The sequence below is a fragment of the Procambarus clarkii genome, chromosome 80 (genome assembly GCF_040958095.1).
Source record: "Procambarus clarkii isolate CNS0578487 chromosome 80, FALCON_Pclarkii_2.0, whole genome shotgun sequence".
In the NCBI taxonomy this organism is placed as follows: domain Eukaryota; kingdom Metazoa; phylum Arthropoda; class Malacostraca; order Decapoda; family Cambaridae; genus Procambarus; species Procambarus clarkii.
The window spans coordinates 14,664,776-14,680,369 of NC_091229.1; the positions used below are offsets into that span (position 1 = coordinate 14,664,776).

Consider the following 15,594-nt stretch of genomic DNA (forward strand, 5'->3'; position numbering starts at 1 on the left):
TACACATGAGAGGATGTGCAGGGACTTAATATGAGGACGTAAAATATTTGATTAGGAAGTAAATTGTAGCAAAATTTGAGTTTAACATAATAACTAAATATAAATTGATGGAAATGATTACACTGGTTAAGTTGCTTGTTTTAAGTTCTAATATTGGGAGTGTTGATAGCACAAGATACAGTGTGAGTTTGAAACACAAGGTTGGAAACTATAAGGATGAAATTAGGTACTTTTGGGGTTTACTTTTAAATAAGGCATAGTTTGGACTTTTGGACAAGGTTTTTTAAATTCAACAAGGAGTGATTTCCATAGACTGGGTCCTTTTATTTGCATGGAGTGTTTGCACAGATTTAATTTGACTGGGGATTTCAAAGAGGTATTTATTTCTAGTGTGATGCTCATTGGTTCTATTACACCTATCAAAGAAAATTTTCAAATCGGGATTAGCATTTAGGAATAAGGTTTTGTATATGTAGATAGCACAAGAGAATGTATGGAGTGAGTGTATGGTTAACATGTTTAGGGATTTAAAGAGGGGCTGTGTGTTGTCTGAAGAGTTCTGATAGCAGATTTTTGCTGGGTGATGATGGGCTTGAGATTATTTACTGTGCTTGAACCCCATTCATAGATATCGTATGTAATGTAAGATAGAGATAGATTAACGAGTAGTACAACGTGAGGAAAGCAGAACGGGGAACATAATATCCGATTTTAGAGAGTATACCGCCCGTTTTTGAGACTTATTTTTGCTATGTGTTGTATGTGGGTGCTGAAGTTGAGTCTTTTTTCTATGTATAGGCCAAGAAACGTTCTGTCATTTGTATTGCTATTGTTAACATTGTCTATCTGAAGCGGAATTTGGTTTGATGATTTACTTCCAAATAAAATGTAGTAGTATTTTCTATGTTTAGTGTAAATTTTTTTGTTGACATCCATGAGTTGACTTTTTTAATTCGTTATTTATTATATTATTTGTTTAGCCAGGATATGTTCATCCTGTACCCCATCCTAGCCAGGCTATGATCATCCTGTACCCCCTTTGCCAATTTGGGTGAGACTAGCCCTATGCGTCTGGCCTCCAACTTTAGACCGACAGACAAACAAGCAAACAAATGGACAGACATTCTCTCTCATAGAATAGATTAAAACAAAAACAAAAATGTCTCCATTTTGTGCTTTCGCTCGACCTCAGAAATAATATGCGGGCAATAATAGCTAAGTGGTGACTCAATTTCCCCGCCCCCTTCAGCTCCGGCAGGTCTCCCCACTATATATATACATATATATTACCAACTACTGTAAAATAAATACATCTTGTCAAAATGAGTGATAAATATATATATAGAAGGATCTATAAGGGGGAATAGAGTCATATATCCCGTATATGAATGCTATGTTTGAGAGAGTTGCGCAGGCGGGGGCGAGGTGTGTGTTTACTAGCTGGGGGAGAGTGACGAGTCCGGGCGTAGGTGTGGCGGCCAGACCTGCCACCAGATGGTGAGTCTTCCCTCTATTTCTCGCTCTTCACGCTACTGACTGAGGTGAGACCCTCCAGCAGGAGGCCGTGAAGCCTGGTAGAGGCTGAGGGGGGGAGGAGGTAAGCCGGAGGAACCTCAGGAAGCTTAGCCAGTTTTGGAAGAGCGTTCGGACGGTGTGTGTGTGGGTCTGTGTTGTGTGGGAGGATTTTGGTCGACTATTTTTAGTAGTGGTTGTGATCTGTGGCGGTGAGGGGAAGGTGTTTACATGGGGGTGGGGGGGATGGGTAAACAAGATGCTAAGGGTGGGAGATTAGGGCAGAAGGTCCATCTCACTCATGACCTCTTTTACTTTGAGGAGATTGACCTCTCACAGGGTTCAAAAAGGGTCATTAATATATCTGTTTACATCCATGAGACTACCGTGTGTGTGCTTGTGTAACCCTTTTCACTACCGCCCACAGGAAGGGTATGGGGTGCATAATAAACGAAATAGACTACGTTATCGAAGTTCTTTACACGAACTTAACCTAACCTAAGCCGAGGTTAGGGATGGTGCCAATATTGGTGGCACCTGTGGTCAAGGTTGGTGGCAGTGTTGCACCTGTGGTCAGGGTTGGTGGCAGTGTTGCACCTGTGGTCAGGGTTGGTGGCAGTGTTGCACCTGTGGTCAGGGTTGGTGGCAGTGTTGCACCTGTGGTCAGGGTTGGTGGCAGTGTTGCACCTGTGGTCAGGGTTGGTGGCAGTGTTGCACCTGTGGTCAGGGTTGGTGGCAGTGTTGCACCTGTGGTCAGGGTTGGTGGCAGTGTTGCACCTGTGGTCAGGGTTGGTGGCAGTGTTGCACCTGTGGTCAGGGTTGGTGGCAGTGTTGCACCTGTGGTCAGGGTTGGTGGCAGTGTTGCACCTGTGGTCAGGGTTGGTGGCAGTGTTGCACCTGTGGTCAGGGTTGGTGGCAGTGTTGCACCTGTGGTCAGGGTTGGTGGCAGTGTTGCACCTGTGGTCAGGGTTGGTGGCAGTGTTGCACCTGTGGTCAGGGTTGGTGGCAGTGTTGCACCTGTGGTCAGGGTTGGTGGCAGTGTTGCACCTGTGGTCAGGGTTGGTGGCAGTGTTGCACCTGTGGTCAGGGTTGGTGGCAGTGTTGCACCTGTGGTCAGGGTTGGTGGCAGTGTTGCACCTGTGGTCAGGGTTGGTGGCAGTGTTGCACCTGTGGTCAGGGTTGGTGGCAGTGTTGCACCTGTGGTCAGGGTTGGTGGCAGTGTTGCACCTGTGGTCAGGGTTGGTGGCAGTGTTGCACCTGTGGTCAGGGTTGGTGGCAGTGTTGCACCTGTGGTCAGGGTTGGTGGCAGTGTTGCACCTGTGGTCAAGGTTGGTGGCAGTGTTGCACCTGTGGTCAGGGTTGGTGGCAGTGTTGCACCTGTGGTCAGGGTTGGTGGCAGTGTTGCACCTGTGGTCAAGGTTGGTGGCAGTGTTGCACCTGTGGTCAAGGTTGGTGGCAGTGTTGCACCTGTGGTCAGGGTTGGTGGCAGTGTTGCACCTGTGGTCAGGGTTGGTGGCAGTGTTGCACCTGTGGTCAGGGTTGGTGGCAGTGTTGCACCTGTGGTCAGGGTTGGTGGCAGTGTTGCACCTGTGGTCAGGGTTGGTGGCAGTGTTGCACCTGTGGTCAGGGTTGGTGGCAGTGTTGCACCTGTGGTCAAGGTTAGTGACAGTGTTGCACCTGTGGTCAAGGTTGGTGGCAGTGTTGCACCTGTGGTCAGGGTTGGTGGCAGTGTTGCACCTGTGGTCAGGGTTGGTGGCAGTGTTGCACCTGTGGTCAGGGTTGGTGGCAGTGTTGCACCTGTGGTCAAGCTTAGTGACAGTGTTGCACCTGTGGTCAAGGTTAGTACCGGTATTTCATTTGTAATTGCTTAAGTGTAATTACCTAAGTGTAGTTACAGGATGAGCGCTACACTCATGGTGTCCCGTTTTCCCAGTACAGTACTCTGTCGTGTAACGTTTTGAAAGTACTGACGGTTTTGGCATCTCCACCTTCTCACTTAACTTGTTCCAATCATCTACCATCTATAACCTGTTGTTCTTGAAGTTCTAGGTCTTGGGAATTCTTTATCAATTTGTCGATTGTTGGTTCTATTTTGTACATAGTGATCACATTGCCTCTTTCTCTTCTATCTTCTTGTTTAACCATATTTAATATTGCTAACCTCTCCTTGTAGCTTTTGACTTTGTTCTGGAAGCCATTTAGTTGCATGTCTTTGCACCTCTTCCAGTTTGTTGATGTGCTGCTTAAGATATGGGTACCATACAACTGCTGCATATTCCAGCTTTGGTTTCATAAAGGTCATGAACAATTTCCTTAGTATTTCACCATCCATGTATTTAAAAGTAATTTTGAAATTGGAAAGTGTAGCATAGGTTCTTCGCACGATGTTCTTTATTTGGTCCTCAGGGGACAGTTTTCTATCAAGATCTTTATCAGAATTTTATCAAAATATCTGTGGTCAAGGCTGGTGCTAGAGTTGCACTTGTGGTCAAACCAGCCAGTGTTGTACCTGCAGTCAAGGCTGGTGCCGGTGTTGCACCTGTGGTCAAGGCTGGTGTCAGTGTTGCACCTGCTGTCAAAGCTGGTGCCAGTGTTGCACCTGCGGTCAAGGCTGGTGCCGGTGTTGCCCCTGCGGTCAAGGCTGGTGCCGGTGTTGCCCCTGCGGTCAAGGCTGGTGCCGGTGTTGTATCTGTGGTCAGAGTGAAACAGGTCACCACATCCAAGATAGTTTGCTATTAAAGTTTTAAGAAAAAACCTAACCTAGCATATCCCTATTCAATCTAACTGATTTTTGCAAAATGACTTTGAACAACTTGATAAGTGGGGTTAAAACTAAACAAATTTATGCCATTCTGCATCATGACTGATTTAAGAATATTTAAGAATAGTATGGGGCTCTCATCCTATAAAATAAAAGGCCAAGTGTGTGTTTTATGTACACTATATGCATGGTGTGACTATTGTGATGTCATCAGTTTAACTCTGGAGATCATTTTCTCGAAAGGGAGGGGGGGGGGGACCTTTGACAAGACACAAGCTTCCTGTCCTCATTGAGGCATTAGTGTTAGTGGCCCTCAGGTAAATTCAAGTAAATCTAGGTAAATTTTGGATACTACTGGATTTGACCATTCAAATCATGATTAATGCGTGTGATATCTGTCATGGAGTAAACGTGTACTGCTGCCACTGTTATACACTGGTATAACAGGTTAACTTGAAAAGATGGTTTGCTCCACAAGAGACCTTTGCTCCACAACAGATACAACACTGGCATTGGGTGTGACCAGAGTGGTCAAATTAGGGTCCTGTTAGTGCAGGAAACCTCCGAGCCAAGGGTGAGTTGTGTGTGGTTACCTTTGCAGTCTTCGCAGTTGTATCCCACCATTGGTGGGGTCAAGAGCTACCTGCTCATGCTCCTAGTGGTGAAATTTGTTCTGGTGCTTAGCTCAGTCTACATACAAGGGGACTGACTATTACGTACAAATGTTCAAGAGATGTGTATTTCATTCAGAATGATCTGCTACTAGAACTATTAGCCAAATATCCTCAGTTTGCTAACTGTAGGTAATAACTGTGTGATTGTAACCTATCCACCACTCCCCATTGGATGGGGGACGGTGTGCAGGATAAACATCAATTGTGACATTAGCTCTCAACATATGTCAGTTGCTGCATTCAGAAACTGTACCTGTGATCGGTCTTGTTCCCATTATTGATGTGACTATGAGCACTGAATTTTTGTAACTAGCTCATCAAAACTGTAATGTGGTAAGCTAAATGAATTTTGGGGTTCAGTCCCAGAGTCCATTATGTGCCTCTGTAATTCTTTCCACTACCGCCCATAGTTTGGGTATAGGGTTCCTAATAAATGAACTAAACGAAAACTACATACCATATACTGTACCACACACCTTGCACCATGCTGGGTGCTGAGGCATGTAACGGCATGGAAGATTGTACAATTGGCTACTCCCCATGAAAATTTTGACATGGACATGGACTCTGAAAACAGCCAGTCAGTAGTGGAGGATGAAGTTCAAGAAGGGTTAACCAGGGAGAGAAGAAATGGACACAATAGGAGCTGATGCAAAGTGTAGGCAGTGACAGTGAAACTAATAGAAACGATACGAGACAGAAGAATAATGCTGAGACAAAGGAGAATGATCAGACCCGTGTCGATGTCAGAAAAGAATAAACTCGGGAACTTACCCAGGAATGTGACAATCAATGGAGGTGGGGGCTTCTCTTCCCTACCTCATGCACACTGACCTACTACCAGAAGCTTCTGTGGACAGTCAACCTAGAAAGAGAGCACCACAAGTTGGAGCGACTACTGAAGGAAGGTGTAAACAGACCTTGCTTAACTGTAGGTTCTATGTTGTGTTCCTGACCCAAGAAGGATAATCATGGAATTTTTATGGTAATGCAGGAATTGATTGAAACAGGAATTTCCTTTCCTTGGGTGCCTGACAGCTGGGTGGACAGCGCTTTGGATTCGTAGTCCTGAGGTTCTGGGTTTGATCCCCGGTGGAGGCGGAGACAAATGGGCAAAATGTTTCTTTCACCCAGATGCCCCAGTTACCTAGCAGTAAATAGGTACCTGGGAGTTAGATAGCTGCTACGGGCTGCTTCCTGGGGGATGTGTAACAAAAAGGAGGCATGGTCGTGGACCGGGCCGCGGGGACGCTAAGCCCCGAAATCATCTCGATATAACCTCAAGATAGATGCCAGAGGAAAACAAGAAACTGACGAACGTGATTACACAGCACCACTTGGTTTCCGAACCCCCTGGAGACAAGACTCGTCGGTTATCATGTAAGCTCATAAACGAGAAATGGAGGGAAAAAATAAATTGGAAATATAAAAAAAAAATTATTGAAAAAGTTATGAAAAAACTCGAGGAAAAAATCGACAGGTTCATAGCATAAATGCGACCGTATTTTGTTTGTACTCGCCAATAAGTGAAGTCCTGATCCGCTTATGTTGATGATCGATGTTGATGAAGCGCAGTTATTTACTTGGAAGAGGTGGTGGTGGATGTTGGTGTTGGGTTGACTGAAGTTGTTGGGTTGACTGGGTCAACATGTGATGAGTCGGGTGCAGGTGATGCAATGCGAGCTTTCTAGGAAGCCATTGCAAAAGACTCTTTAATTGACATTTGTTTCATTCCCTTAGATCTTGTTTTTAAAACAACACTCTCCACCTTTGCTTTACTTACTACCTTTCTATTTCATATTGCCTTACAACTTTCACTTTTAGAGAAATAGTAAAAAATTGTAGGTTTAGCCTTAACCCCTTAACTGTGTTGCCTCCAAATATGACACCCCCACAGTGCGCAGGAAATAAATTCTCTGGAAAAAATTCTTTTGATTTTTTAAAGTGTCAAAAACCCTTCCCTCAATATGGGTATGTAAAAAATAATTGAAATTGTACTTACTTTGGCTGCTATGGGGTCCGTAAGTTGGCGTGTGACGTCATCATTCCCCGTTCGCCCGTGACGTATGTTCCCGGGGCCAGTAGGGTGCCCGGGGCGGGGCACGTGAGTTGCCGCAAATATATTTTTGTTCATTTTTTGCGCACAGTTCCAAATACATTTTATTGGTTTTTACGTGCTAATCCTATGTATAATGAACACGTACACTATATTATGGCAGTAAAACATCCGTACTGACCGAGGACACTGTGTTATGTGCATGACACTTGTGTACACATATGCTGCACATATTTACTATGTATCATGCTAATTTATGTATATATACAATCTATTTACACACTATACACTGTCACACTATATATACATTCACCATCAACACACTCAGAACATCTCGAGTGAGAGCAGCCACACCAAGCCAGTCTCCCTCACTCCAACATCTTACTCGCCAACATTGCTCCTCCCACCATTCTGTTATTGTTCGTATTACACTAATTACACATGTTGTATATACCTATCTACATGTTTTATTTACGAGAACTATGCAAGTAAGCTGGTATTGTGTCCAAACAGTACAGTTGCCACCATACACTGCATGAAAAATCACACAGCAGACAGCAGACGACGCTACGATTACTACGTAACCTCCCTCACCAAAATAGCTCCTCTCAACATTCTCCTGTTGCTGTTATTACACTATATACACACTGTATATACACATGTATATATGTGTTGCCCATAGCGAACCACTAAGCTAGTATGGTGAGCAAAACAAAGAGTGGCTGCCCCACACACACAATGAGGCTACCTCAATTCTCGCCCTCCCTCCCTCACCAAAATTCCTCCTTCCACAATACTATGCACAATGCTAATTATAACCACAATCCTGCTATTATCACAATCCTGGTCACTAATTCCTGTAAATGAATAATTGACCACACGTTTATTTTGAAAAGGAACCTAAGAAATCATTTGAAGATTCCTAGATGGACGAAATAATGCTGTGGTGCTGTGGCTAGCGCTGTGAACATCGTGAACAGCATTGAATCACTGATATTTGAACATTGTACCCAGTCATTACCACACTCAGGCTCTTCTATAACACTATCATGGCTAAATAATACAAGTTATATATATATTTTGACATTATTAGGCGATGCTGTGGTCACACACTGAACAGCAGTGCTGTGCGCTCATGCTGTGAGCGCCAGCCTTGGTTGCTCACACACTACTGAGGCTCCCACACCCGGGAATGTGGACCACGATTTTTTTTAAAGATGGCGTCTGTTTACAAGAGCCCTGAGGAAGCTGATGTGAACCCCATGTAGCCGCGGGAGTTTTGAATGGAACGTGAAAAATACAAATACCCGGAGGCGCGTTGCGCAAACCGGACGTGACCCTGCAGGCGCTTTGCGCAGTTTAAGGGTTAAGAAGATCAAAAACAGTACTTTTGTTAATGCCATATTCAGCACACACGACACTTCTCGGGACACCGCTCTCCACCTTCTTAATTATTTCAACTTTCTTCTCAAATGTCATCACTGACCTCGTTCTTTTACATAACCCACTTGTTGATGCTTTCACTGACACAATGTGTGCATTTGGAGCCGACATGGTGCACGAATGTTCCTTGATTGTGCTGATATGTAAAACAAAGTCACGGAATTAACACTCCAGTCTCGAGACAAATTCAAACAATGGGAACAATAGGCCGTGAATCTGTGACATCACAGGGTAGCAGGCACCAATCTGTGATGTCACAGGGTAGCAGGCACCAATCTGTGACGTCACAGGGTAACAGGCACCAGAGTGGTGGCTTCCGGCATGGTCAGTGGGCAAACTAAACCATCTCCCACCCACCCACCTACCACCACAGGCCAGCCCGACGCTTGTCTGGCCGCTTCCTCACCTGAACTTGGTTCGTGTAGGGTAACTCCCACCCCGCCGGCGTGAAGCTTGGCGGACTGCTTCCTACCCGAACTTAGTTCGTGTAGCGTGACTCCCCAACCCCAATCGGGAAACTGGAAGTTTCGGATAACTAAAGTTCGGAAACCAAGTGGTGCTCTGTATTTATAAATACAGTGAGGCCCCATCTTATGAAGTTAATCCGTTCCCAAAGACGGGTCGTAAGTCAAAACAAATTCTCCCATAAGAAATAATGTAAATTGAATTAATCTATTCCGCACCCCCTAAAATATTAACTTAAAAATACATTTTATACTGAATGCAATTTTTTTTCTAACTCAGTATGTTTACTTACCTTTATCGAGGACTCTTGTTAGTGTATGGAAGATGGTGAGGAGGGGAAAGAGGGAGAGGTGTAACTGTTTATAAGGGGAGTCCCCTTCCATTATAACATCAGGCAGTGTTGACTTCTCTGGGGTACTCTCCTATGTTTTGCCTGCATACCACTAAGACCTGCTTGTGGTTCACTGCACTGCTTGTTTTTTTTACTAAAAATCTTCCCATAGAGATTTGTTTCTCCCTACGTTTTAACATTTGTCTGTAGTGATGCATTACAGTGTCATTAAAAAGTTTAAGGCAAAGGCCTACCGCAGCTGGATTTGGGTGAGTTGTTTCAGCAAAAGTTTGCAGTTCTTCCCATGCTGCACACATTTTCTTAATTATTGAGGAAGGGCTATTCTGTACTGCCTTCTTCCCTGAAGAAATTTCCTCAGCTGCCTCTTGTTGCTGCTCCTTGTAAAGGCTAGGAGTTCTTCAGTGGTCAGTTCTTCGCTGTGTTCCTCCACCAACTCCTCCACATCAGCACCATCTAACTCCCAGCCCAATTGCCGGCCCAGAGTAACAATTTCCTCAACAAGAGGCACTTCAGGTTCAGGCTCAAACCCCTCAAAGTCTCGTTCTGGAACACATTCAGGCCACAGTTTTCTCCAGCCAATGATCATGGTTCTTAGAATCACTTCTTGCTAGGCTTTGTCTATGAGTTTTAAAGCACTACAAATGTTAACACTATCGGTCACTTTGGACCGGACTCTCGTCCATTATTTTTCTCCTGAGTCCTAACTTTGGACAAGACTTGCGTCCACTACAAAAATATTTGTATAAAATTCATTTTTTATCCAATCGACCTTGGGATAGTATCAAAATAAGCGCCTTTTGAATGCGCACAATTTGATACCAAAATGAAAGATGTAACATGAAACTTGATGTCCGAACACTTATATGATTATAAATAGGTTTTTGATCAAAATTTTAAAATATTTGTTAAAATTCTATTTATTGTGCTATTATGTTGGGACTAGTTTTAAATTGTGGGCCTTTACGTCGCGAACAATTTGATAGCAAAATGAAAGATGTAACACAAAAATTTGTCAGAACACTGGAAAGATATAAATAATTTTGTGATGATGAGCTTCCAGAATTAAAATATTTGTTAAAATTCCAGTTATTGCTCTATTATTATGGGCCTAGTTTTAAAATACGTGCCTTTTTATTGCGAACAATTTGATACCAAAATGAAAGACGTAACACGAAAATTGATGTAATCAAACTGAACGAGTATACACATTAGGTTGCAGTATACAAATTGGTGCTCGTTCACGGGTAACTTTAGGCTTTTCTGCGGGGAGGCACTCTAGGCTTTTGTACATTATATTCATGCACATCTGTAGGGAATTTAATTGCAAACACAATGATACCAAAACGAGCGACGTAGCACGAGAATTAAGGTGAGAAAAATGGAACGAGTATGCACATTTTACTGATTTTGTGCGCTCACGGGTAACTTTTGCCAACTTTAGGCTTTGCTGTTGGGAGTCATGCCAGGCTTTAGGACATTATATTTATACACACCTGTAGGGATTTTAATTGCGAACACAATGATACCAAAACGAACAATGTAGCACCAGAATTAACCCTTACACTGCTCAGGGGTCCTTGGGACATTTACACCCCTGTGCACAAGAAAAAAAAAATTCAAAATTTTTTTTTCGTCTTCTAAACATGTTAATTTGTGTCCCCTGAGCACGGAAAAAAAAAAAATCGTAGGCGACATATTTTGGGCGCAATTGACCGAGGAAGTCTGGCAAAAAGTGGGCGTTGACAGAGCGATCGTCAGACCCGGTCAGCGTCACCCGCGTTGGCAGATGGGAGTTGCCACAAAGATATTATTACCTAATTGTTTCAATGTCTCCGATTGATTTTTTCTTAGTTTTTTGCAGTAATATTATTCAATAGTGTGTATTGTAATATATTTATATAATAAAAGTGGTTAATAATCGCTATACTCAAAAGTATGATGTGCATATTAGTGATTTAATTATTATGTTTATAAAACAATAAACAAATAGTTTTGCTGCTATTACACTCTATACACAGGTTATATATAAGTACAGTGGTACCTCGCATAATGAATTTAATCCGTTCCATGTTCGTCATGTAAAACGGACGTCATACAAAACGAGTGTCCCCCCATGTAACCAGTGTGATGCACTGTGTTTATTGTGAAATTCCCCCAGTGTGCATGACATCAAATGTTCCCCAAAATATAATTTTTCTTTGTAAAATGATAAATTACCGTCCCTGAACATGTCTATGTAAAAATAATTACCAAATTCCACTTACTTTGGCTGTGAGAGTGTGGACAAGGTACGCTGTGACGTCATCAGGGCCTGGTCGCCCGTGTGTGAAGCTCCCAGACACGGTCGCGCAGGCCATTCAAGCACCGCGTGTTGCCACAAATATATTTTCAAATATTTTTTCTATGCATTTCCAATGCGGTTTTATTTGTTTCTTTTATCGTATATGATGCATATTTGTGACCTTTACAATATGTATACAGTAGAATGTTCATAATTTTCCATGGAACTGTGATACATGTGTCAGTAATGTGTCCACAATAAATATTTGTCACAATATTACGTGGTAAAAATTCACTAAAATTACAATATATACAGTTTCACATACTATTTACACAGTAACACACTGTATTACACACTCAGTACTTTGGAGGTGCGTAATAGTCAACGAAGTAGTCCATGGTACACAGCGCGACTTTGCTCTCCTTGCATCAGCTACAGATAGATTTTCGTTTCCTGTTTCATCGTTCTGTGTGCTTGCAAATAACGCACTCGCGTGCACCCTTGGCTTTAGTACATGTAGGTGGTATGTAGCCAAGCTTGTAAAGCATAAGGTAGTATTGAAACGATTATAGGAAAAGCTCAAATTGTAAGGTAGTCTTGAAAAGATCGCTTTGTAAGGTCCCACACAGGAAGAGATTCAGCTAGCCTCAAAGAGTGTCCATCAGTCAGGAAGAGATTCAGCTAGCCTCAAAGAGTGTCCATCAGTCAGGAAGAGATTCAGGTATTCTTGAAAATATCAATGAACAACACCACCATGGAAGCCGCTAACACTGTTCATCTATGCTACTTGTATCAGATGCATCATCACTGAACGCAGAAAACGATTCATCTATGTATCATCTATATAAATTCGAGATGGCAAGGGTGGGGCTCAGAGCTACAACTGGATACGCTCGCTGTATCATCCTCATAGGTGCTGTATCATTGGCATCCGACCGTTGTGTTAAGCCCTTATTGCGCCTAGCTTCACCAATGTTATGACCCTTATGTTCTTCAAACGATAGGGTCTGAATTGCACCGACTGAGCGCAGTCTTTCAACACCGTGTCGGACAGGTGTTTGAGAGCCAGAGGCACGTGTGCTACAAATGGTTGCTCACTCATTACCAACCCAGCCAACAGCCCTTGTCTTTCATATTCGTTATAGCAAAACGTTCGTTCAGTGTTTGTTGGGTAGGCTGCTCCATTATGACAATCTTTCTTTGTTTCAAATGTGTTCCATTTGTTTTGTATTTGTCACTTACGTCTCAATAATGGAGCAGCCTACCCGACAAACACTGAACGAACCTTTATGGCATTTGTCCATTTTTCAAATTGTTTCAACAGTTCTTTTATTTTTCGTTTTTTATTTTTTTATTTAAGAAACATGGAGCAGCCTACCTGCTGACCACCGAACGAACCTTTTGCTATAAGACAAATGAAAAATAAATATTGAACACATTTGAAGAAAGGAAAATGTCATAATGGTTTATTCAGTGTATGTAAGGTAGGCTTCTCCATTATTGAGACGTAAATGACAAATGCAAAACAAATGGAACACATTTGAAACAAAGAAAGATTGTTTTAATGGAGCAGCCTACCTGCCGAACACCGAACGAACTTTTTTGACATTTGTTGTATATCAGACATTTCATTTCTTTTTTCCTACAAAAACGTCAATGCTTTGCAACATCTCAGCAGTCACCCTTTTATATCCCAGCATCATTAGCATCTTTAAACAAGAACAACATAATTTATGTGCATTGTCGGAGGCGTCTAAGAATGTGCAAGAAGCAGCGCGACCCCACCATGTGGTGTTGACGTTACTCAAACCAGCGTTCATCATACGGGACGATTTGACACCGATCGGGCCGTTCGTTACCCAAAATGTTCGTCTTTTGGGGCGATCGTTATGCGAGGTACCACTGTATTGGCATGTTTTGGTCACCATAACGAACTACTAAGTTGGTATTGAGAGTCGAAAAGCAATGAGGAGTTACCGCCACACACCAGCCAGCCACTCGCTGCCACTCCCTCAACACACGCACTAAACTTTCTCCCCCAACAATACCATTTGTGGTGTTATTACACTATATACAGACGTTATATATAAGTATGTATATATTTTGTTCACCACAACTGTACAGCTAAGCTGATATAGTTAGTTCAGGCACTAAGAGTCGTCGCTATACACAGATGGCGGCTGGCGGCTCCCTCACTCTTTCAAGGTCACACGCACTAAACTTTCTCCCCCAACAATACCTTTTGCAGTGTTATTACCCTATATACACATATTATATATAAATATCTACATGTTTTATGCACCATAACTGTACACCTAAGCTTGTAGTGCGCCCAAAGAGCATAGTGGCCACCCTCTAAACAGCTAGACAAATCGTGCAGACGACGTCACCTCCGTCACCCATATGGCTCCTCCCAGCATAATCCTTTTGCAGTTATTACACTAATACACACATTATATATAAGTATCTACATTTGTGTTCACCATAGAGAACCACTGACCTGGTATGGTGAATGCAAACAATAACAGGTGGCCACACAGTCAGTAAACGATGCTGTCTCCCTCCATCTCTCAGCATCACTCCTCCCACAGCGCTAATTATTACAACAATCCTGCTATTATCACAACCCTGGTTATTTATATCACAGTCATTGGTCATCTGTAATATTGTCATCGCTAAATAATAACAATTATATATTTATTTTGACATTTTTCGGCGATGCTGTGGTCACAAGCTGAACATCAATGCTGTTCGCTCATGCTGCGTGCGCCGGCCTTGGTTGCTCCAACAGTACTGTGCCTCTCACACCTGAGAATATTGCCCACGATTTTTTTTTAAAATGGCATCTGTTTACAAGAGCCCTGAGGAAGCTACTGTGAACCCCGTGTAGCTGCGGGCCATTTGAATCAGGCCTGGCACCCTATGGCGTATATATACGCCATGCGCACCATGGGACATGTTACTCAGGGCGTATATATACGCCATGCGCAGTTTAAGGGTTAAGGTGAGAAAACTGAAACGAGTATACACATTTAGGCGTCGCCGCACGCTCGCCTGCACCATTGGGGCCATGACGTCAAAGTCTGCGGCGCGCTCGTGGGGCGCGCGATAGGGTTAAAATGGCTTTTCCAGAACTTTTTGAGGGTGAGGTTTGTGGCATCCGTCACTTCAATACATCGCTGGAAAAGTGCCCTTTCATAAAGTTTCTTTAAATTGGAAATGATTTTCTGGTCCCATAGGCTGATGTAGAGGAGTGGTGTTGGGAGGAAGGAACTTTACTGTAATAAAACTAAATTCTTCCAATAATGAATCCTCCAAGTCAGGAGGATGAGCAGGAGCATTGTCGAGGAGAAGCAGAGCCTTGAGTGGCAAATGTTTCTCCTGCAGATATTTATTGATGGCAGGGCAAACCACTTCATTCACCCACTCGGTAAAAAAATTGCCTTGTCACCCATGCCTTACCATTAGCCCTCCACATCACACACATTTTGCTTTTCTGCACATTATATTTTTTGAAAACCCTTGGATTTTCAGAATGATACACAAGCATGGGTTTAATTTTCAAATCCCCACTCGCGTTACCACACAGCACAAGAGTTAGCCTATCTTCCATAGGCTTGTGTCTGGGCAGTGACTTCTCCTCCTGGGTAATGTATGTCTTCGGCAATCTTTTCCAGAATAGCCTCATCTCGTCATAATTAAATACTTGTTGTGGTAGGTATCCTTCACTCTGCACAAAATCTTTAAATTCGCCAACAAATCTTTCAGCTGCTGGTTTGTCTTGAGCTGGCAGCCTCCCCATGCCTCACAACACTATGAATGCCACTTCTTTTGCTAAATTTCTCAAACCATCCCCTGCTTTCCTTAAAATCTTTTGCATCTGCATCACTTGTTCTAGGGGTGTTTATTATAAGATCTTCATGCAATTTTCTTGCTTTTTCACAAATGATGGCCTCTGAAACTCTATCACCCACTAACTCCTTGTTGTGTATCCAAATTAATAATAACTGTTCAACATCTTCAAGTGTTTGTGTTCTATGTTTCGTGATT

At 43.0% G+C, this 15,594-nt stretch overlaps 1 protein-coding gene across 4 annotated transcripts in view; it reads left to right on the plus strand.

Annotated features, from left to right (window-relative positions):
- The first annotated feature begins 1,392 nt into the window (after positions 1-1,392).
- Ilk (integrin linked kinase) overlaps positions 1,393-15,594 on the plus strand; it is a 76,023-nt gene continuing 61,821 nt past the window's right edge. Inside the window, exon 1 of one of the 4 annotated variants that reach the window (XM_045727952.2) lies at positions 1,393-1,497. The gene's annotated coding sequence lies outside the window, so the exon portion shown is untranslated. Of the gene's footprint in view, positions 1,542-1,576; positions 1,598-1,683; positions 1,725-15,594 lie in introns of those variants that run through there. The other 3 variants (XM_045727953.2, XM_069314775.1, XM_045727955.2) reach the window with 3 other exon arrangements.